Genomic DNA, 22905 nt, shown 5'->3' with positions numbered 1-22905 from the left:
GTAGCATCACAGACAACATGGGAGGGAATCCCACATCACCCTGCACAGAACAAGTCCATAAAGGGAAGGCTCAAATCCTTCCAGAAGGAATCCCACGTAAGGGAAAAAACAAAGCTAAACACAGAATAAGAAAACCCTTTCAGGTTTGCAGCCGTTACCTTCAATAAAAAGAAGCATTTAGAGAACCACTTGCTATGTGCCAGAAGTTTATTTGTGGAACTGAGGAATCCTACCCAAGCCTGGTACGTCAAACCACAGCACCACACAGTTGAAGAAATCAGTGCTTCTTCCAAAGGGATTTTGAGCTGCATCCCTAAGAGGAGAAGCAACCAGGAAAAAACCTGCATGTATGCACCCATCTACACAAACATGAATACCCACACCCACAAACTTGTTTACATAAGGACACATTCAGATGCTAAGAATTTAAAGCAAGCACCTGACCCACTGGGAAGGCTCCCAGAGGGCAGCGCTCCCAGTTTGGGCCACTACGAGTGCTGGGTCTCACGTGTGAGAGATGACAGTGCTTACATATTGCCCAGTTCTCCTGTTTCTGCACTTCATGCTGCACATGTGGAAACGTAAGCTTTGGTAAAACACCCGCAACACCGGTGTGTTGTCATGGAAAAGCAGGGGAAGCACTGCAGTGAACATAGCTGCCTTCAAGAGGCTCCTGCCTTGGCTTGCCACTTCAGTTCAGAAAAGAGCACTAATTGTTCATGTAGAAAAGCATCTTGAGACATGAGCAGTACCTGGAGGTATGTGCACAGATGGTTGGTCAAGGCACAAACAGTCTGGAATTTGTCTTGTCTGATGGGTGTTCATTAGCTTCATTAAATCACATCCGTCTGAAGAACCATTTAAACCTTAAAGCATTCTTTCCACGTTTAATTGCTAGCATGGCAGATTAACTTGAAAGCATCCAAACAGATAGGCTTATTTGTAACAGTTTAGGAGAAATACACGATTTTATTATTTTTTTCTTTAAATCTATAATAGTAGAGAAAACAGATTAGTGAGCAGGCCTGCCCCCAGAGCTGGCTGAGGTATGAAAGGCTGAGAGCAGCAGCCAGGCACCAAGCAGCTACTGTCCATCTCCAGGGCTGGAAAGCAAAAAGCAACCACTTCAAACCATAATTCCTCAGTAGGCTTTCTCCTCTGGTTTGTTTTTATTTTAAGCAGTGACAATTTCATGTCTATGATACATGTCACCTCTGAAGACTAGAGTTATCAGAAGTATTCAGTTCCAATACTTCCAAACTGTCGAACGAGATGAAGGGATGTCAATAGAGTTGTGCTAGGATGAGACTAGTAAAGCAACTATCCAGATAGCTCTATGATGAGATTTGTGCTAGTTTGCAATTTAAGCCAGTCATTTGACAGTGTATTTCTCAAGATCTGGAGCTCTGATATTTTAGGAAGAGCCATTTTGCAATCAGCCATATCCTCAGCAGGTACATCTACAATTTAGGAACAGCTAAACAAAAAGGGATCCCTGCTCAAACATGGGATGAATTAGAATAACCCAGTGCCTCAAATACTAAGCATCTTCTCAGCTAGGCAGTTCCTTTTAACTTAAAGACATCTCCCACAAAAGGGCACACAGGGTTGTTTCTGCCATTCTGCCTTCCCTGTGGAACATATTTGCTTGTTCTGATTTGTCATAATAAATAGCAAGACATGGCAAGGCCAGCCAGCCCATAATAACATTACAAGAACAGAGGACCCAGAGAGCAGGTTGGTATCAGAACTTCAAAGGCGACTCAGAGGTGAGCATCAGGAATGAGATGAGGTCAGACAGCATAATGCAGGAGCATCTTATTTCAGCAGGAGAGTACAACTAATCAACTGATAATAGCTCTGATGAAATACCAGAATAAAGCAAGCTGTTGCACAAAGTAGTCTTTTACCAAAGGCAAAACAGCTTTCCCTGGTTCTTCCAGGGCAGAATCTCATGAAAGTTTCTCAAAGGAAAGCTGCATGGGGCTGGAGGCTAGCGTGCCCCAGAGATACTAACAGCCAGACAGCAGCACTGAGGGCAAGCGAGCAAAGCACAAAGTGAAAGATGTCCAGAGATGTGGCTATAACAAGAGTAACATCTGAACAGGAACCACAAGAACACAATGAATCCATTGACTCCACAGCATTCTCACTTCTGCAAGTAGCACTGTTAGAGCAAACCAACCTCCTGCTCTGACTCAGTTCTTCAACATAAAAACATGATGGCTGCAGCTCTTGCTGCTGACATAACAGCAGACCAGAAATAAGGCAACTTACATGCAACACACTCTCACCATTCACATTTCTCTGTGCCTTTTCTTGAAGCTAAAAGGTAACAGCTACTCCCATCTGTTATTTGTACCACTTTTCTTCTTCAAAGGCTTCACACATTTCTTTCCTCATCTCCCTCTGCATTAATCACAGCACAGAAATGGAACTCACAAGCACATCAACAGTTGGTGGTTACCCCTCTCCCTGTGACTTCCCTGATTGCAATACTAAGAATTTACAAATTTGAACAAGTCAGTTCCAGCACTTCCATCTGCCAAAACGCCCACTATCTGCTGATAACCCTTTTTGGGTTCCCTGAACTCCACGTGGCCTCATTTTTCCAACAAAAGCCATTTGTAAATGAAACTCACAACGTCATAAAATAAACTGGGTATGTTTAAACACCATTTCAAGTAAATACAAAGTCATTCCAACCACTTGCTTGAGGAGAAACAATACCTTCCAACCCAGACCTACACCTGTCTACAACCTGGGTCTCAATCCCTCAGAAATTTCACAGAATGATTACGGTTGGAGAACAGCTCTCAGATCCCCATCCCCAATCCATCCTCCCATGCCCACGTCCCTCAGTGCCACAACCCACAGCTCTGAACACCCCCAGGACTGTGAACCCGCTGCTCCCTGGGCAGCTGTGCGTCTGCCCCACTGCTCTTTATCAGAAGAAATGCTTCTTCGCATCCTGAACCTCCCCTGGCACAACTCGAGGCCATCATCTCTCATCCTATCACTGTTACCTGGGAGCAGAGGCTGACCCCCACCTCACCACAGCCTGCTCTGTACAGAGCCATAAGGTCTGTGAGCCTCCTTTGCTCCAGACCAAACCATCCTATTCCCTCAGCTGCTCCCTGCGTGCTCCTTCTCAGCTTTGCTGCCCTTTGTGGTATATAACACAGTTATGTCTTCAGGTGCACTTCAGAGCATTATTATTGGTATGCCTAAGCACTCAGCTCCACAGGGTTGGGGCTCTGACGCTGTGCACATGCCCAGGAACACATCAATCCCTACACAAAGTTCTTAAGCAAAGATGTGAGACAGATAAGAAATGCGCCTCACCTGTTTGCTTTCTTCCTACATTTTAATAACCAAAATATTAATCACTGTCCCAGCACGATAAGCACAGCAGGTTGGTGATAAACACCCTCCCCTTCAACTTCACTCTCCAGGTAAAGCCCAAGGAACAGTATCACAAAGACCTCAGTTATCTCTTCCAGAATTCCTGTTCAGGGAAGAATCAACTGAAATCAATGGTACTTCCCCCCGCCCCCCCCCTAAACTACTAATTAAACCACGAAGAAAAAAAAAAAAAAAAAGGACTATCTATCACATCAATCTGCAGCACTTGAAAAGCAGGCATACCAAACTCCATTTACAGCAAGGCTCCAGCACACCTTCATGCACTGCGAATGCTTTTGTTTCAGCCGATCCCTGCTAACCTGACTCCGGGCTGACGCCGTGCTGACAAAGTCGCTCATTGTGCTCTGGTGGGAAACCTTGTTGTGTGCAGCTCCCACCCGGCTGCTCCGAGCGGGCACCCAGCATTGCTGCTGCCAGAGAGCCCTGCAGCACAGCCAGGAGAATGCCCACAGCAACGTGCTCCCACCTGATGGCACACAAAGCCCAGCACTGAGAGCCCACCGCCCTACGGCGTCAAGAGGAGAGAATTTCCAGCTTCATCACTCTTCAGTTTCAGAGAATATAATGTGAAGTTTGGCAGGAGTGTTTTACTTTTCTCAACTGTTAAAATGATAATATGGTATTTAAGAGTGATTTTTGGCTGTTTGTTAAAGAGACACGTCTTCCACCTTTATCTCCAATCAGTACTACGTGATGGCAGCGTCGGTGCCTTCAGCAAAATCACTGCTCATTTACACTAGCTAGAGAAACAATCCATCACGCAGAGTTGATCCATACCTCGAGAACACTAAAAGACAAAGCACAGCTGCAGACCAAAGCAGCTTTTAATCAAGAGTTGATTAAGGCAACACAGAGTCAAGTGGAGCTCACAGCACCAAGCGCCAGCCTTACCCAGATACAGCAGCTCCCACTGCAGTGAGCACACCAAGCAATGCCGCTCAAGTTCTCTGCGACACGTTTTAAGTGGGAAAACCCTCGGGTTTTTTGTTACCTGAAACAGGACCCAGGGTTGTAATGAGTGGACAGTCCTGGAACAAGAAGGGCCCACCTTCCAGCATACTGCTGGCCAGGCTCCTTGGAAACTACCCCAAAGGAGTGAATCTGCACGCAGACTCTATGGTTTCTGCAGCTTTGCTTAAAAAAAAAAGTCAAAAAGAGCATCCAAAATGCCCTACTTGCAATGGTGACCTTACTGCTCTCAGCTCCAAAACAAGGGAAATACTACGACTGCTTGCTGTTACTGTGAGCTTGGGCTGAAAGGTAGGAAAATATTCAGGGAAGGAAAGGGAGGAAATGAAATAGAAAGAATGTGGACGTTCTTACAGCAGGTCTGCAGATGGGTACCAAGCAAGTTTTCTGCTGCTTTCTAAAAACTTGGAAGACATAACCACAACCAGCCAAGTCTGCACAGGCTGTCCACTTAGGGTATGACAGCACCAACCTGCAGGTCCGCACTAAAAATTAACCTTTCACACCTACAGGGAAACGGAGGAAAGGCTCCTGTTCACCAGGGGAGTCGCACAGCTTTGGAGAATGTCATACTGTAAAGATATAGAACAAATCAGGGGTCTCAAAGATAGCCACACAAAGTCCTTTTGGGATGGTCAGAAGTCAGATGCACAAAGCAATAATAAGAACCAGAAACTGAGCTGGGTGAAGGTAAATTACTCCACAATGAAACTGTAATAATTGAATGCAAACTTCTTATTTAATCACAAAGGGGATGGTAATGCTTGTTTGTGTTTCCTTAATAATACAGCCATACTCAGCTCCAATAACATCAAATCAACCACTGAAAATAAACTTCACCTCTGCATCCTTTAAATTACACAATTCTATTTAAGTGAAAAAATTCAATGGGTGAGAAGCAGAAAGCAAACTACCTCAAGCTTCGTGAAACACACAGCTCCTATTTCATTTTCACTCACTAACTTGAGGAAATTCATTTTCACAGCTGCATTCCAAACTTTGGAGGTGTAAGAGCCTGGAGTCAATATTCAAATAAATTTCAGAAAACCACACAAACTTTTATGATGGCTCGTGTTCATCCACCCACAGCACTTCAGCTTTCTGGAAAGAAGTATTAAGAAAAAATACATTCTTCCAAAAAAATTATGTTCATAACTCTACCTGTAAGTAGACCCAAATCTCAAGAAATGGACTTCAGCTTGATTAGAATGTGAGACTGGGGAAAATGACTATCTTAAAAAAGGAAGAGGTTTTAGAGGGTTGGCGAGAAGGTATGAATAGGAGTTCACCCACCAAATCCCAATAAACAGGATGCTGGTGGCTATGCAAGCAATGGAGAGCATTGCAGGGAAATCCTCTGCTACCCAACAGCTTTTCACAGTAGCTCATCCCTCTCCTGATGCTCACTAAGGAAACTCCATCATTCTTAATGAATTCTAATGTTTTTCCACAGCTCCAGATAGAACTCTGAACGTGGGATTTTTCCTCTAACCTTGTTTTGTGTCTCTAGGCATTGCTATCCAACTCACAGGTTGCTGGGCATGCTTCCTCCCCATCCCATAGATGGCTTACTTCATCAAGCAAGAACTCAGAGCACGCCAAACATAAGTGACTGCTACAGCACTACAGCAGTTTTAAACACTCAGAAGTTTGCTGTCGAAAATCCATTCTGAGTTGCTTTGCTCTCAGTGACCTCCCTGCTCAAGGAGGAGCAGAACAAGATTTATTACCATTTAAATGAGAAGGTCAACCTGCTGCAGCTTTTGTCTTTAAACTGGAATTCCTGTAGCGGAAGGAAAGGTAAATGCTCTCATTTTCTTCTTTCTCATCCATATACATTAAGGCACTGAAGTCTCAGAAGAGTAATTGATCAAAAATAATGAATGAGGTTCATTCTCATCCGAAATGGGCAGACTATAATACGGTTATTGTTAAGAATGCTTTGAATCAGTGAAGAAGGCTAATTTTGAAAACTTCTTGAACTGACTAAATTAAGAAGTCATCTTGTTACTAGCAATTTCCTTCTTTTTGACAGCAAGTTGAACCTTGTATTTATCAGGTACCAAGAAACTACTTAGACTAATAATAAACAAAGAGAAAGTGTTAGCACAACCACCAACTGCTTTCATGTTTATAGCATGAGTGCTGATTCAGTATCGGGTTGTAAAAGTATTAAGATTTCCTAAAGATTATTAGAAAAGTGATGAAAAGTGCAGAAACGTGGTGGCACCCAACAGCAGAGCGGTGCAGATGGGAGAGGGACAGGAGGAGCAGCCAAGTTGGCAGGATGGGAATCCACTGCAGGAAGAGCCACCATGGGAAAAGCATGCTGTCTAACACGACGCACCACTGATCAGATCTCATCTCCCACAGAGATCTGCATTTGTCATCAAGTTATTTACCCACTTGGAAATGGCTGAGGTAAAGCACAGGAGCTCCCCATCAGAACAAGGGGGAAATCTTCATTTCAGACTGCGTTATATTTAGTTTGATGTGGCCAAACACAAGGTACAGTCCATAAAAAATAGTTTAATAAGCAATAATAAACATTAAAAATATATATATCCTTATCAGCAGTGAGAAGATGAAGATGTACAACAGAGCAAGAAAATCGTGGCTCGATCTACAGCTCAGCATTTAGAAGACCATCAGTGGCCCCAAAACCAAAACAAATAAGAGATAGGCTCTGCTTAATACAAACACCAATCCACCATTCCCCATACAGCAGAGCTGGTAGCTAACACACAGTATTTCAAGATTGTTAGAGGGTTCTAATCATGCTCACAAATAAGAATTCAAACAATTATTAAAAAAAAGTAAAGAAGGGGTTCTGCTCTTTTTTTTTTTTGCTAGAAAGCCAAGTGATAAGGGACATAAAAGAATAATCTCGATGTCTCACCCTTATTATCCTGGATGTAACCTGTTACAAAGCCACGTGGCCTCACCGTGTGCCTTCAGCCCCACAGCCAGGCCTGCCTGCACAGCAAAGCCCTGCGCGGCGCTCACTTCAAAGCAGCCGCAGCCCGGGGAATTCAGCTCTTGCCACTGGCACATACCAAGGATTCCAAATCATTTGTGCACCACTATGAAGATGTTCTCATCCATTTGGATTTCTGTTTTAACACGTTGCAGTCTTAAAAAAAAAAAAAAATGCAGTCTCAGCATGGTACGTTCCATGTTGTTTCAGAAGCCTTTTCTTGGGTGCTAAGGATGGACAGAGAACGGGATAAGTAGTTCTAACACACACAATAATCCTATTTCCAAAAATAAAGTCCAGCTGCAAACTCCAGAAAGAGCTTCACATACCTATTGAGTTCTTTTCTCCTTTTATTAATGCAAGGATGAAAGTAGCATGGGCACTTTCTTTGTTAATGCCTCTTGATTACGCTAGCTTCTTTAAGTTTTACCAGGGTGCTCAATGTACATAGCTAACTGACATACATCCACATTTATTTATGTGTTACTTAACCTAAAGGAAACATGGAAACACTTGTTATTAGAAACAAAAACAACAGAAGGAAAAAGATGATAAACAATAAATCCTCATTGAATCTAATAGCTGTAAAGCTTTGTTGGAAACAGCCATCTCAGTGTGCATACCTACATTCAAGTGAATTCTATCTGAAGTTTACAGAAGGAAGCATACACAAACAGCCTTACAAAGGCATTCTGGTAGCAGGAAGCACTTCTCTGCTGCTACTCTGGCAGCCAAGTCGTGTCACAAGCAAACCTTGCAGCCCATGGGGGAGCAGACACAAAATGCATCTGCAGCACTAAACACAATTTAGTTTCACTAGAGGATTAACCAGATCACAAATTACCAATTAATCTTGCTTTATGATTTAGGCCCGAATTCATTACAAACACAAAGGCAAGGCATGCAGCAGACTGGAGGAAGTTAGCCTGGAATGCTTTGCACCAGCTCCTCCTGTTCCTTCTCAATAACAACATTTTGAAGTTGTTCAGCTTTTTTTTTTTTTTTTTTTTTTTAAATCTGAGAGTTAACTGATGGACCTTACTGATGTTGAAAAACACAAAGCATTGACTATTACATATGTAATTATGCATGCTAGCAGACAGCTATATAAAAGGTCCACATTTTTCAGTTCTCCAAATCTTCCCCAGTTCTTCACTTCGCTGAGAACACTAGAAATTTCCAGACTTCTGCTGTAACGTTTAAGTTTCCTTCCCCCTCTTCCATTTGGTGGATTTTCTGCCAATAACACTGTTGAAAAATAAATTCTTGTGGACAGGAAATATCCCGAGCAAAGGATATCCAGCTTTACCATGCTTTAAAAGCTCTGCATTCTTCCTTATCTCCCTCATGCCGCCTCTGAGCAATGCAGGGCTCTGGGCACTCTGTCCTGCCCCAGCCTCACGCCCAGGTCCACCAGCTGCTGCAGGGCTCCTCTTGGCCACACTCAGAATCACTCCTTGCAGTACAGCCCAGCAGAGGAGAAGCGAGCTGCTTCCTGAGCAGTGCCTGCTATCGCAAGTACATCCTCCCCAGCCCCTCCTGATAAGGTGCTTTAAGATGAGGGCTGCGAGCGTAATTTAACGGCCTAATCTCATGGAGATGGCTTGGCCTTTCAAGTGATCCCTTCGCTCAATTTCCTCAACAACGGCACTCCACAAAAGCAAACATCCTGGCTGTCTGGAGGGCCAGGTTCCAGCTGCAGCAGGCTCCCAGCGGGCAGGCAGCCCAGCATAGGACGCAGCACTCGGCTCAGCACGTCGTCTGGCCTCTGGGATGGACCAAAAGCCATGAAGGGATTCCTGGCTCTAAAATAAAGCCATTTGACTGGTCTTTAAGGGCTTGCTCTGCTCCCAGGTGCCCAACCTGCACTTGGGTGGCTCCTGCACAACCACCCGATAGCTTCAAATCCAGGTTTGTCACTGGGGGTAACAGCAACTGGACAGAAAAACTCAGATTTCATGAAATCACCTCAACTATATAGCATAGATATTGGGCGACAGCCATGTTTTAACTTACCATACAATTTTTCCCTACGTGATCAGTTTCAGGCCCCAGTAAAACACCACCCAAAATCAATGATTCACATTAATAGTGTTTTCTCAGCAGTCAGTAATTTGTTTCTTAACCAGCAGCAGAGTAATCTTAAAATGCACTGTTACAACCAGAAAGGTCAATGCAGTGCGAGGGCGATGCAGGAGTGCAGTAGCAAAGGGACTAGTACAAACAGTGTTACAAAGGAAAGGTACTCACCAATCTCTGAAGATCTAGGTTCACAGGGAAACTTCCACAAGGGAAGGACCTCCAACCAGAGATCCTTCCACAGCTGCAGTCAGCCCTTAAATGAGGGTTTAAGAGAGGTGCAGCCAGGCTCCACCCATCCAGGTCACACAGCTGAATTGCCTTCACCTGTGCTCCCAGGGCTGACTGGATCCTTTTCCCAGGTGCTCAATCAGTGGTTCACGCCCTGACTCAACAGTTACCATACATGGATTCACACTAAAATCAAGATTAGTGCTTTCTAAGGGCCCTAAGTAGCTTGCTGTCAGTGGTGAGGACCCACGGCTTGGGCTTGGAGCTAGACAATCCGTAAGGTCCCTCCCAACACATGCCACCCTATGATTCTATGACAGTGAAGCCCAGAGCTGAATGCTTCTAAAACATGCACAAGTGAGATTAGCACAGCTGATTCATAACCACTGGCTTGAGGCTCAAACACCTCTGAGCGAGTCCTGAATGTGCAAACATCAAAATCTGACCTTAAGATATACTACAAAAAGAATGGGATGTGGTAGGACTCCCTCTGCATAGGAGGGAAAAACCAACTAAATTTCATATATACACACCCAAAAAGCTTCATTCCATTAGAAAGTTTTAATTGTAAAGGGAAGCCTGTCCTGTTTACCTCCCATCCCAGCACCAGAGGTTGCACGCACTCGGGCTGCAATCAGCAGCGCAATACAACTTCAGTGGCTTTCAATTCTCAACTCTGTTGGCTTTGCCTCGTTATTAGGCACAAGTTAGATCCCACTCAGTGCCTCGCATCAATAACTGATGTTCCAGTCAATACTCAAGTATGTCACAGCTCTAGCATTATCCCCTCTGAGGCCCAATGTCTCACAAGCACAATATGCCAAAATTAGCAACAGAGCCCAACAGCGCAGCCCGCTCACCTCAGGACAACTCTTGGATGAGGTATACTGGATTCCAGGCACAACCTCTTTGAGATCCCTTTGGTGCCTCCACCACCAACCACCCACAGTCACCAAAGGAGTCTGCCTGAACACTGAGAAGCTGAAAGCGATCCATCCCCAGGGGCGAGAGCTTCTTTCAGCCGTGGCCAGCAAGCTCTGACTAGACAGCAGGAGAGGAAGAGCTGACACACCTGCCCATGGGCACGCAGAGGGAGCAGCACCCACACTGCCAGCAGAAGTCTTGTCCTTAGGTGACACCAAGGCAACCTGCATGTGCCAGAAGCGTTGCACAATTAGCACGCTCTTAATTTTGTATACCCTTAGAGGAGCTAAGTAAGTGCACTTAATCAACCGAAAATAAAGCGATGCAAAAGAAAGCAATCCATGTTACTAATTAGTTAAAAGATGTTAAATGGAAACAAAATGAAGTGTCTAATTACATCCTATCAGTTCAAGTGTACAACACAACGCATAAAAATATGCTACTTCCTATTTCAATCAAAACAATCCAATTAAGCCCCACTGCTGAGTAATACTAGAGAGAAAAAAAGGCTTTTTTCTAGTTACATAAGAAAAGCAACACAACTGTTAGGACCTTTCTGGTGAAGCTCCATAAGATCATTACAGTTCATTGTAAGAACCCACACTCAATCAATAAATACTAGCTTTAGAAGAGATCCTAGATCCACTGAATCAATGAAACAAATTCCTGAGGTTTAAGGCTTCCTCTCAGCTACCTATTGCATGCAATAAAATTCATTTGAAGACATTACATCAACAAAAGAGTTCTTGTTTCAGTTTCCCTCCAATACTCACATAAATTGGATACTCCCCTACATCTTCAGCTTCTACTCTCAAAGCAGCATCTCAGCTTCCAGGCACGATCATTAAGCCTACTGAAAAGCCACCGCTGACAGGTATTAATTCTTCAGGGGAAGCTTTCTTCAAAAACCTCCATCCCTATTATTGCATTCTTTGCCTATGGAATGATTCTCCAGCACTGTAGGCTGGGGGGGGGATTTCACCCTTGTTGAATATGTTTCCTTTACTTCCATAGAGATCAGAAACTGATTTTTCTTCCTCTCTTGGAAAGCAGCATGTGGCAGGCTCCCAACAAAGTTCATTTTTAGGCACAAAAATGAGAATACCCACAGGGAATTCAACTGATGTAAGCAGAACCTCCCAGCATCACTACCTGAGCCCCGGTGCTTTGCATTTGGGTAGAATGGGGGGCATGGAGGAGGGAATGAGGGAAGAGAATACCTTACCATACTCTCTTTAATAAAGCTCCTCAACTTGAGCCAAGTGTTTAGCTAAAATAGCCAAGTAATGCTCTAGAATAGCTGAAGATAAGAACTGATCTGTCTGACATCATCGATCGTGAACGCGCAATCTAAATGGAAGCCACTGAAGATTATCAGAGTACCAACAACGGCATTTTAACAGCTTGAAAATGTCACAGCCTTAGGAACAAATACCCTGAATGAAGCTGTACCGATTTGCATCAGAGAAAAGGCTACCCCTGTGCTTGCCAAACCCTTACTCCTATTACAGCCTGAAAATTCACTCCGGAAGATAAGCAACAGCAGGAAGGGCAGAGAAAGAGAAAAGGCATCGGAGCTTTTCAGAGCTCAGAATACAAAGCCATTTCAGACGTTCTTCCAAACTCAGTTTCATTGAATCTAAATGGCAAACGCAACGGATGATTCCTATGTCCATTTCTGACAAGTTGGTTTTGGACTTAATGTTTCTTCTGAAGTATAAACAATCATCACTGCTTCAGTAACAAAAACGTAGCATTCAGAATCCTTCCGTGTGTTCTGGAAACAGCAGCAGTATGCTGTCATACCACTTGACAATTTTGTCCAAATATACTTCTCCCTACAAAAGCAAACCAATTGTTGGGGGGACAAAAAGCCAGTTTCAGTATGAAATACCAAGAATGGCAGAACTTGGTCCTCGTGCAGGGGAGTACAAACGTGATTGAATCTGCTGAAATCAGGACTCGCTGTCCTTAGAAGTAAAGCAGATTTGTAGCAATATGCAACAACACAGAATCAACCAAAAAGATATTGGAATTCTTTCTACATTGTACAGCCCTTCCCATCCCAACATCCAGGGTTCCAGAGCTCCCTCATGCCCACATTTAGGTCATTCAGTTCATCCTCATGCATGACGAAGCCTACTGCCCAGAGCACAGCCAGCTCTGGCTTCTAACAAGGATGCATCTTAAAGACATCGTTGTTGGGAATTCCAACCATGCTGCACATCACCTGGAGCCCAGCACATAAACAGACCTACCACACATACCTTCCCGTTATTTATGCCTAGCTTGCTTTTCAGTGCTGGAGCTGTGTCTGAGCTCCAAAGCATGCTGTTCCTCCCTTATAGCATGGGAGCTGCAAGCACAGGAGTCACACACCCAAGGACAATCACTTCACATCCACCATCCATTTCTCTAAGGGGACTGAAGCCCAGCTGCTTTCTGCCTGAACTTTTGTTTATTTCTTACCAAGCTGCAGTAATTACCCCTGACAAAAGACAGACATTCATTAACAAACAACGACCAACCTTTATCTGTAGAACATCATCTGATCCAGCTGAAGTTCTGCTTTTAAGTCACTGTTAAACACCACATTTTAGCAGTGACTAACCAGGAGATGCCCTCACCACATAGAGCTACAACTCGTGTTCTGATGACCACTGGTGGATGATGCAGAGGATATAAAAGCTCTTCTCATCAAACATGGAAAACAAGAAGCAAAGAGTTTCAGAGAACAAAGAAACCTGGATCCATTGATAGGTTGCTAAAGGGGAGGAGACTGAGTTATTTAAATGAAAAAAAAAGTAGTAGTCAGTGTTCCTTAAACCAGCACATCACTAACATGGACTGCAGGAGCTCTGCAGTCAGCAGGGAGGTGCTACTTCTGTGCAGAACTTGGGGGAAAGAACAGGCAATGATAAAAGCAAAGTACAGCTTACAGGAAGTTGGTGCAAGACCAAGCCTGCTGCCTGGAGTCAAGGCAAGTCAGGAGAGCTCTTCATCACTTACACAGCAAGAAAAACGAACTCTTTTTTTCCTAAGTAAATTAGGAAAGATTGAAATCTAGTGGTGTAACCTAACTGAAAAAAGAAAAAAAAAAACAAACAACAAATGAAAATACAGCTTATGATGCTGGATTAAAAATAAAAGAAAAGCATTTACTACAATTTTCCACTCCATATTTGAAAGGAGGCAAACCAAGCACTGGTAACAGATGGGTGAATCACCTCCATGAGCAAGTCAGCCCCAATGTCCTGCAATGAAGGCCAGATGCAGCTCTCTCTGCAGATCTGATGCCACTCACATGGCACCGATGCCACCCCACCGGTGGATGGGAGCAGGACAGCTGTGTGCCATTAGGGGACATAACTTCCAGAGAAAGCAATTAAAGGGCAATGGGGGATCCCACTGATAAAGAATTCAAAGATACAGACACAATCAATTCTAATAAAACAGGTCCTGTCAAACAAATCCTAGTGCACCTCTGACAAGATTACACGTTGGGTGGGCAGAGATAGCTGTGTTAGCACATGACTATTCTGCAGCCAGCTCCTGACTTTGTGCCCTGCAGCACTGTTAAAAGCACAGGGGTAGATGGACCAGCCAGGGGAAGACTTCTAACAGGGCCTCGGTGAGAGCAAGCCTGCACCAACTGCATCCCCAGTGGTGCCACCTCCCTGCTCTGTTTCCCTGGCTGTAAGATGGGGTAATAAAATTCTCTGCTAGGTGCTCTGGTCTCTGACAAGAGCAAAGCAACCACACTGGTTATTCACTCATGCTTAATTAATGATTTGCTAATTAAATTGACAGTCTGTCCTGGCCAGTAACATTAATTAATATACTCAATTCACAGCATCTGGTGGTCCATGCCAGCAGCTAGAACTTTACGCTATTGATTTTTCCAGGCAGACCTTCCTAATCCAGAGGATGCTGAGCATGAGTGGGACTGCAGGAAACAGGGCATCCATCTGGGTGCATCCAGCTGTGCACACCCAGCTGCCATTAAGGCAATGCCCACCCCTTGTCACATCACAGCCCTGGGGAGCTGGCAGGGGGCTCAGCCACAGCTCTGAGCCTGAAGTCCACGGGTACCGCTCCTGACCCCTTCCCCAGTACAGGGGACATCAAAGATGGTGACATCCCCAGAGCCGTGTGCTGGTGACAGAGGCTGAGATGTGCCTGGCAGTGGCCCTCAGCCAGGATTTGTCACCATCTGGGAGTTTGCTGGGCTTTTGTTTCATGTCTCCAGCCCTGATGGATGGAAACAAGCTGATTTATCCATGTTAACATAAAGACAACTAAAACATTTTTCCCCGAGGAGCTCATAAGTGAAAACACATCATACAGTCATTACATTTATTATTAACACTGCTTCATTCAATGTAAAACCTGACTCTTTGGAACAACAACAGCAGCAAAAACTCTATTTGGTCACGAAAGCAGCACCAGGAACTGCAGGAGAACACTGAGATGAGAGCAGCATACGGACCGGCTGCCTGCTCCTCACCCCCAGAAGCATTAACTACTCACCAGCAAAAGCTTTTCTGCTGAGAAAGGGAACACCAAAGGCCAATATTAAAGCAATTTCAGAACAGCTACCAAACAATTAGCTAGCTAATGCCTTCGTTACATGCTGATTTGTCTTCTCCCAGAGAACTGGGTGCAAGCATAAGTCATCTGTTGGTTGTGCAGCCTCTCCTGGCACTGCAGGTGACCCAGGCTGGATTTCCTTCCCATACCACAGAAAACGCTTCTGCTTTGGTGTTGCACACCTGTTCACTACTTTATCTCAATTTTTTTTTTTCCTTTTAAACCTTCACATTTCATTTTCTTCCAGAAAATATAAATTCAGACATTTCAGTTATTAAATATTCGCAAAACATTGAGCCTACTGCTCGTTACCTCTACATTTCCACATTTCAGGACATATCAGAACCATCCACTTACCTATTTTTGTGCCCCTACACCATCCCCAGCAACTCAGGATACGCCAAGACAAAGGTATGCAATTCAAACATGCAAAGAAGCGAGAAGGGAACAGGCAAATGAGTTACAAAGAAAGAAGTCAAGGGACTGAGATCTGCTTGCAGAGACACTGCACTCCAACAGCCTGGAAGGACCGAGAAACTGAAAAACGCTTTACAGCAACTTTTTGGAGTGTATCATCCTGCGTGACTGCATGACCAAGAAATGCCAGAAGGAAGCGAAACTGTTGATGTCTAACTTCAGTGTTGGGTATGTACAAATATTGCCTTTCCAGTAACACAGCAGCTCTCACACATCCACTGAAGCACCCTATTCAGAGGCATACAAATCAAAACGTCGCCATCCTGCGTGCTGCAGAGATTGCGGTCGCACAAGCATCCCAAGGCCTTGGCTCCTGCACTGTATCCAGAAGCAAGAGGTGGCTGCTGTGCTACAATCCAAAGCTCCCAGCAATCACTCCCATAACCGTTTCCTACAGCCACTGAGGAGAGCAATGGAGACCTGGACAAGAACATCCAGCTCTATTAACCAAGAAAGGAAGGGCTGCAGATCAGACATTGTGTGCATGAAACCCTGTAGATTGGAGAAAATTGAACTAGACAATGAGATCACTCCTCCCCAGAGCAGGAACTCCAGCAGCTGGGGTGCAGATAGCCACTCATAGATGGGCTTCAAATGAGGAACAAACTCACACTCTGAAAGTCACAGAGGATGTTTATTTTTTGTGCAATCATTAGAAGCAGCAGCAAACAGTAAGCAATTATACAGATCCGTCGGAGCAGCAAAAATAAGTATGTGCAAAGCAGAATCAAAGCTGATTTTGCTACAAGTTGACACACAAGAAGTACAAAGGCTGACTTTATGTAAGCATGAGTACCCTTAACAACTCAGAATGCTCCTGTCCAACATTACATCAAATTTTGCTCTGTTGAAAACCATAGCATCTGCCTTTTCCCCTCCTTAACCATCAAGTTCCCTGTTTACCACTTATGGTCAACTATCAGTACAGAAGCCCAAGTGTCCCACACCAAATCCTGTCAGAGTGCAGCCCTGGACCACCTCGAAGCAGAACTGGCTCACATCACACAACAGCAAGAACTTCCACAAGCCCTAAACTGCTGCCCTGTTGTGCTGGTTTATCTCCTTAGAAGAGAAACAACAGCTCAGCAGGGTACAGCACTGCGTAAGAATGATGCAGCAGTACCTGCATCCCTGTGGATGACGCCAGGGGATGGTTATGACTTCTGGGCAGAGGGCACCAGCACTAATGTTAACCAGAAGGTGAAATAAAACATCACTTTGGTACGGTCCTTTAGGTGTCAGCTACAAGCTATATTCTGATTTGCCTTATCTTGTCATGGAAGCAGATTTTTTTTCCCCTTGGCATTAGCTGTACTGCTTTACAGACAAAGAGTTTGTGCATCCTTATTTACAGGGGTTTGTTTTGACCTGTAAAGCAATACTATAGTTACCCAGCTCATGTCATCTGCTCCATTTAGCAAAGCTCATTCACGTGTAAACGTTTCAACATATAAAACATTCATAGAAACAGCATAGAAACTAACAGACAAAAGTGTTGTAGGAAAGTCAAAATAGACAGCCCAGGCAGGAGTCAGTGCTGTGCTGAGAGAAATACCATGCTCTGCTGCTGTTCCCACTGCCATCTGGTGAAATTACCTCTTTGAAAGAATCTGAAAAGAAATGCAGCCCAGAAGAGACACTGTGGCAAATAAGGATTGCAACAACCATTACTTGGGTGATAACAATACACTTAACATGTTAAAATGGGTTAAGGAACAGCTCCCTAAGAGCTGCCAGCATTTTGGCTGCATAAATGAGCCCAGTCACATCCAATGATGAGAGGATGAATACTGTCTCCATGAGGATATCTCCAACTCCCACAGATGGACACAGAGCCCTGCGAGGTTTGTTTTCCCAAGCTGCAGTTGCTTGGCAGTGCAGCCCAGATCAGCCTACTTCAGGTTATTACCACCACCACCTCAGAGGCATACATCACTAAAGAGGAGCAGAAGGATTTCCTGGGTCTCAAAAGGGTCAGTATCAATATCTTTAAAATATATATATATATATATATATATATATATATATATATATATATATATATTTATCAACTAATTTATTCTCACAAGGTGATGCTTTTGCTCACCGTTCAGTTGCTTGTATCAGGACATCAAAAGCAACTCTTCTCTAAGATGACATTATGTGACTGCAGGCTCACCAGAAGGAAGCCTATTAAATGCTCTTGTTATCAGCAAATGCTACCCTCTTTTTTTTTTTTCCCCTCTGCTGCATTATCCCACATTGATAAATAAATAACAAGTAAAGAGCACCACCTGATACTTAATAACCACCAGCACGAGTGTCAGCAAGCATAAGGTCACTGGTGTGATATGGATTGCCATTGGATAGCATGCTCTTCCACAATCAATGTTACTCACAAAGTGGAATGGATTCTGGCAGATAACTAACTGAGAGAGAAACAGCAAGGTGATCCCAAAAGACAGCAGAACTCTCTTCCCAGGCTCTTTCTTCTACCGAGCTTCTAGAAAAATCATACCTGATTGTGTTAGGTCTGATTAAAGAATCATGCAGGGCAAAAGACACCACGGAGGCTGCAGCAGAGAACATCCACATTTTATTAGTGGACAATAAGGGAGTAGGGAGCTACCACGAAAACCAGAACAGCCACACTGAGGCCCAGAAAGGCAGCTACACACTGAGCAGGATGCGCTCAGCATTTTGCTAGCTTTGATGAACAGCACGAGGAAAGCTGTTCCCGGCATTCCAAGGATCTCAGAGGGTGGTGAGGGTCATCTCAAATTGTTGCTCACTGAAGTTTCTATTAACAGCCTCTTGAGAGCGATTTCTTTTTTCGCTTTTCAAAACATTCCATATGAAGCACTTCTGGAGGCATGAAGCGCATGTTTAAATATATACATACACACACATTCTATTATAGGAGTCCTTTGCAACGACCTAATAATAGAAATGTCCACAGTCACAGGAATTACATAGGAAGCACTCAAGGAATGTGCATTTCAGCCACAGAACAGCAATACACCAAGTCAGCACTGAGCAGCCAAGCACACCTGGCACCTGCAGACCAACAGCGCGTGTTATTTCAGATAACATCAATCTAACACAACAAACAAACAAACAGTGGCTACAACTCCACTCAAACCCATTCTGGTCACTGCTGAGCTGCCTGCACAGAACCACAAAGCAGATGCCAGATGCAAACACACATACCAGCATTAGCTGTGAGGTTTGTTCTCTTAAAAGAAAAACAGGAACAGCATCTTAATTCCGAATCACTTTAGATTCAGATTATGTACAAAAGAACACCATAAATAGCTTTCCTTCAGTATGCAGAGTGCCTGAGTCCAGCATGTCACCTCCAGAAACACGAACAGCGAGTGGTCCTTGTAGGGCTGATTCAGTAGTCTGTTATCCATTGATAAACAACAGCATTTACTGGTAAATAAAGGACGGATGGAGCTCAGGAAGCACACCACTTGAGAAAGCAGTATGTTTTAACCTCCAGGCTTTTCCTTGCTACAAGGCAGTCCCTCCTTCCACAACACCCAGAGCCATGGTAGCTGGCACCTCTGGGGAACGCTCCTGGGCTGGAGGGGACTTCAGCAGACACAGCACTTTTCTCCTGAACTCGCTCAGCAGCTCTGTAGTTTCTCACCCAAAGCACAGATTTCACATCTGCAGCAGAATTTCTGCAAGGCAACCAATCTCTCCAGCGCTGCTTCAGACTGCACAATAAATCAGGTTTAATTAGTTCATGTTTGTTTTTTTTTTTTTTGGCAGTCAGCTCTGCAATAAAAGAGGGGCGTCCACATTCATTCCGCAGAGGTGCTCAGAATAAACTGGTGAAAACGTAATCATCCCATCCCAACTGGCAAATGTTTGAGGAGTTATCTGTTTTCCACCGCCCAGCATTCCTGCCTGTAGATGGCCTGTTACCGTTGTGTACCCAGCGTCTCCTATTTCCACTGTGTTGTTCGAAGAACTTCCCTCTTCCCACATACCTTCCATCTCCAGGGACGGATCACACAGCGACACTAAACCTTGGCCATAAACAACGTTACTTTTGATATTCCCGTCCCTGAAGGATTCCCCGCTGCTGCTGTTCGGCAGCGCAGAACAGATCACCTATGCACAAGGCAGCTCTGCAGCTGATCTGCAGAACTCTGCCTCACTGCTCTTTTGCACAGCTGAGATTTACACAGAGGTTTGTTGGCCGCCTCCGCTATTTATTTTATTTGCAGTGCGCTGGAGTCACATTTGTTTAGAATAGCCTTCCATAACTCACAGCACGTTCCACAAAACGCGTTCTGATGCACCAGGACGCTGATCTCAGAACTCACTGCCTGCTAGCATGGTGTTCCTGGTACAGAGGCTGGGACTGCTCCCAGGGCAGCCAAACTGCCAGTCCTCACACTCCCACTGCACGCCAGCAATCCCCACATCTGCTCCTCCCAAAGCAGAGGCCAGCTGCACTGAGAACAGCACCGTAGAATATAATTTGTTTTATTAGCTGCATCCTGGTTCTGAGGCTTTCAGGTAATAACAGCTGCTTTGTAAGACTTAAGATCCTCATACTACACACACAAACTTCACTTCTGCGCTAACGTTCACCAGACTGAAGCTCCACACTTTCCAGCTATAGAGAGCAACAGCTTGTTTGGATGCTAACTTCTTAGAGACGCAGAATTGTCTGAGTTGGAAAGGACCCTTAAAGGCCATCTGGTCCGACCTCCCTGCAAAGGAGGGAGCTGCTGCACCCACAGCTCCATCAGGTGCTCAGAGCCCTGTCCAGCCTGACCATCATATACATCTCTGGGCAACCTGCACCAGCATTTCACCACCCTCACTCTGCCCTTCACAGACTTCAGCCAGCTGTAGGACAACAACATGAAAAAAACCTCTCATTGCTGTCCCAGCAGTGATCTCAAATCCCAACCAGATTGCTCCCAATAGCTCACAAAGACTGTGATACATATTACCTTCCACACAGACTTGTTCCTGTGCTACATTACGAGCACAAACTTTCTCAGGGATACTGAACTGGGAAGAAAGACTTTGAGCACCTCTGGGGAAGCTGGCATTGCTGTCCCAGCAGGGTCCCAATACAACTTCAAAGCACAACTGCCTTCAAACTAATGAGAGAGAACCACAGAGCACTAAAGATTAGGAGAACAGCACTAACAGCCCATTCCTGTGCAAGACCCTGCGTGACCCTGGGAACACAGCCAAGAATCATTTCTTATTGGTAGCACTGGTTGCATATTCTCATACTGCCAAGAAAAAGGCACAGGTGGCAGAGGGGTGAGACCACAAGCAAGGGGCTGTCCTGCAGGGGAAGTGGTTGGGGGTCCTGGGAGCGTTCCCACAAGCACACACTGTGCCTCAGCAGCAATCCATCAACCAGGGCAGCACATTAAAAAGGCAGAGAAATCACATTCTGGACATAAAACAGCATGCCAGTCTGAAATCCCACCACCCAGCACATTGGTAAGCTCAGATCAGACTGGTTTGGCGCCTTGCAGAGATGTACACAGGAGCCCTGGGCTCTGCAGGGTACGCAGTCAGAGCCAGCGTGGCCACGGGTATGGCTGTACCTGAGCACTGCTCCGTGCAGCACCATACAGAGGGAAAAACAACACTCACTGAACAAGGAACTTGGGCTTTTCCACTTCTCAGTTTCCCCACTGTGAAAGGGAACTTGAAGGAACGAGGCAAAGAAATGCAAACGAAATCCAACGTTACCAATGTGGAGAGCGGCAGCTCCCGCCTTTCTGCTACAAATAGCGACGGGATAAATGCTTCGTTACACCGAGCCCCGACCGCACCGCCTCAGCCAAAGCCTTGTTCAAACAGCGCATTTCTGAGAACTGGGACGGGGGGGAGGCACAGCGAGGGCTGCAGACGCGTCTCAGCCTAAGTTCAGCTTTTCAAAGACTTCTTCTCTTTCTTTCCCCTCCCGTCTGCTGGTACCATGCCATTTACAGAGGTGTCTGGCGAGCAACGCACCACGTTTCCAGGATCTTCCCTCCTCAGACCGCTCAGCCAAGGGCAGACTGGCTCGGGAGGAGCCGCTCGGCTCTCCCGCAGCCTTTCCCCGCTCGGATCCCAGCGCCGCGCTCCGCCGCTCCCCGGCTCCACACTCGGACGCCGCTTCGCCCCGCTCGCAGCCCAGCCCAGCCCAGCGTTCCGCCCGCGGCTCCCCGATCCTTGCGGCGGGCGGAGGCGCTGACAGCCGCTCCGGTCTGCGCCGCGCCCCCCCGCACCGCCCTTCGCACAGAGCCCGGCGAAACTTCTCTCCCCCCTCGCCCACCCCAACCCCAGCACCGAGCGGGAGAAACTTTCCCCGACGGCAGCGGCCGCCGCCCCGCGACGAACAAAAGAGCCGGGACGGGCGGGCGGCGCGGAGCCCCGGGCTGAGCGCCCAGAACGGGGCGCCCCGCCCGGCCCGGGCAGCGCCGCGCTCACCTGCGGATGGCTGTGCGGGCCGGGCCGGGCGCGGCGGCCGGCGGAGAGTCGCAGCTAGCTGGAGCGGCTGCCAGGAGGGCTTGGTGGGGATTCCGCCATGTCAGTGATGTCGGCACCACATGGGGCCCGCGGCCGGCCCACGCTACCGCGCACTCTGGAGTAGAGGCTCCCGCCGAAAAGCCGGCTGAGGCGGGCGGCGGCACGGGGCCTCCCGCTCCGCCCCGCCCCGGGGCGGCCCCCGTCCCTCCGCCCCGTCCCCGAGCGCCGGGTGGGGGCGGGCGGCCCCGGAGCGCTGCGGGCTGTGCCGCGGCCGGACGGCGCCGCGCTGCTGCCCGCGTCCCGTGGCGGCCTCGGTGCCCGGCGGGTCCCGGCCGCTCCGCTCCGCTCCTCACACGGGCGAGGTGGCAGCTGGGGCTCCGTGTAGGCAGCCCTGCGGCTGGCTGAGGCGGCGTTCCTTTGAGATGAAGAAATAGCCGGCACGCTGCAGTGCACAGCCTCAAAGGGGAGATGGAGTTGTCCCCTTGTGGAGTAGAGCCGCTGGGTGCTTCACCTTCCGTACTCCATGGGTGCGGTGTGGGAATCGGGGTAAGGGTTTAATCTGGTTACGGGAGAAGCTTAAAAAACGGGGCCTGAGCATTCATTGTGTCATAGAATCGCAGCATCATTAGGGTTGGAGAAGACCTCGGTGCCACATCCTCATGGTTCCTGAGCACCTCCGCAGACGGTGACCCCACCACTCCCTGGGCAGCTGTGCCACTGCACCACTGCTCTTCATCAGAAGAAACATT

At 46.3% G+C, this 22905-nt stretch overlaps 1 protein-coding gene across 2 annotated transcripts in view; it reads right to left on the bottom strand.

Moving 5' to 3' along the window:
• Positions 1 to 22299, bottom strand: part of FNDC3B (fibronectin type III domain containing 3B) — a 147682-nt gene extending 125383 nt beyond the window's left edge. Inside the window, exon 1 of one of the 2 annotated variants that reach the window (XM_031614564.2) lies at positions 22118 to 22299. The gene's annotated coding sequence lies outside the window, so the exon portion shown is untranslated. Of the gene's footprint in view, positions 1 to 9622; positions 11134 to 22117 lie in introns of those variants that run through there. The other variant, XM_031614565.2, reaches the window with a different exon arrangement.
• Positions 22300 to 22905: the final 606 nt, after the last annotated feature.

The sequence above is a fragment of the Phasianus colchicus genome, chromosome 10 (genome assembly GCF_987193195.1).
Source record: "Phasianus colchicus chromosome 10, bPhaCol1.hap1.1, whole genome shotgun sequence".
In the NCBI taxonomy this organism is placed as follows: domain Eukaryota; kingdom Metazoa; phylum Chordata; class Aves; order Galliformes; family Phasianidae; genus Phasianus; species Phasianus colchicus.
The sequence above is the reverse complement of the archived record's forward strand: the minus strand, read 5'-3'. Positions and strand labels throughout refer to the sequence as shown.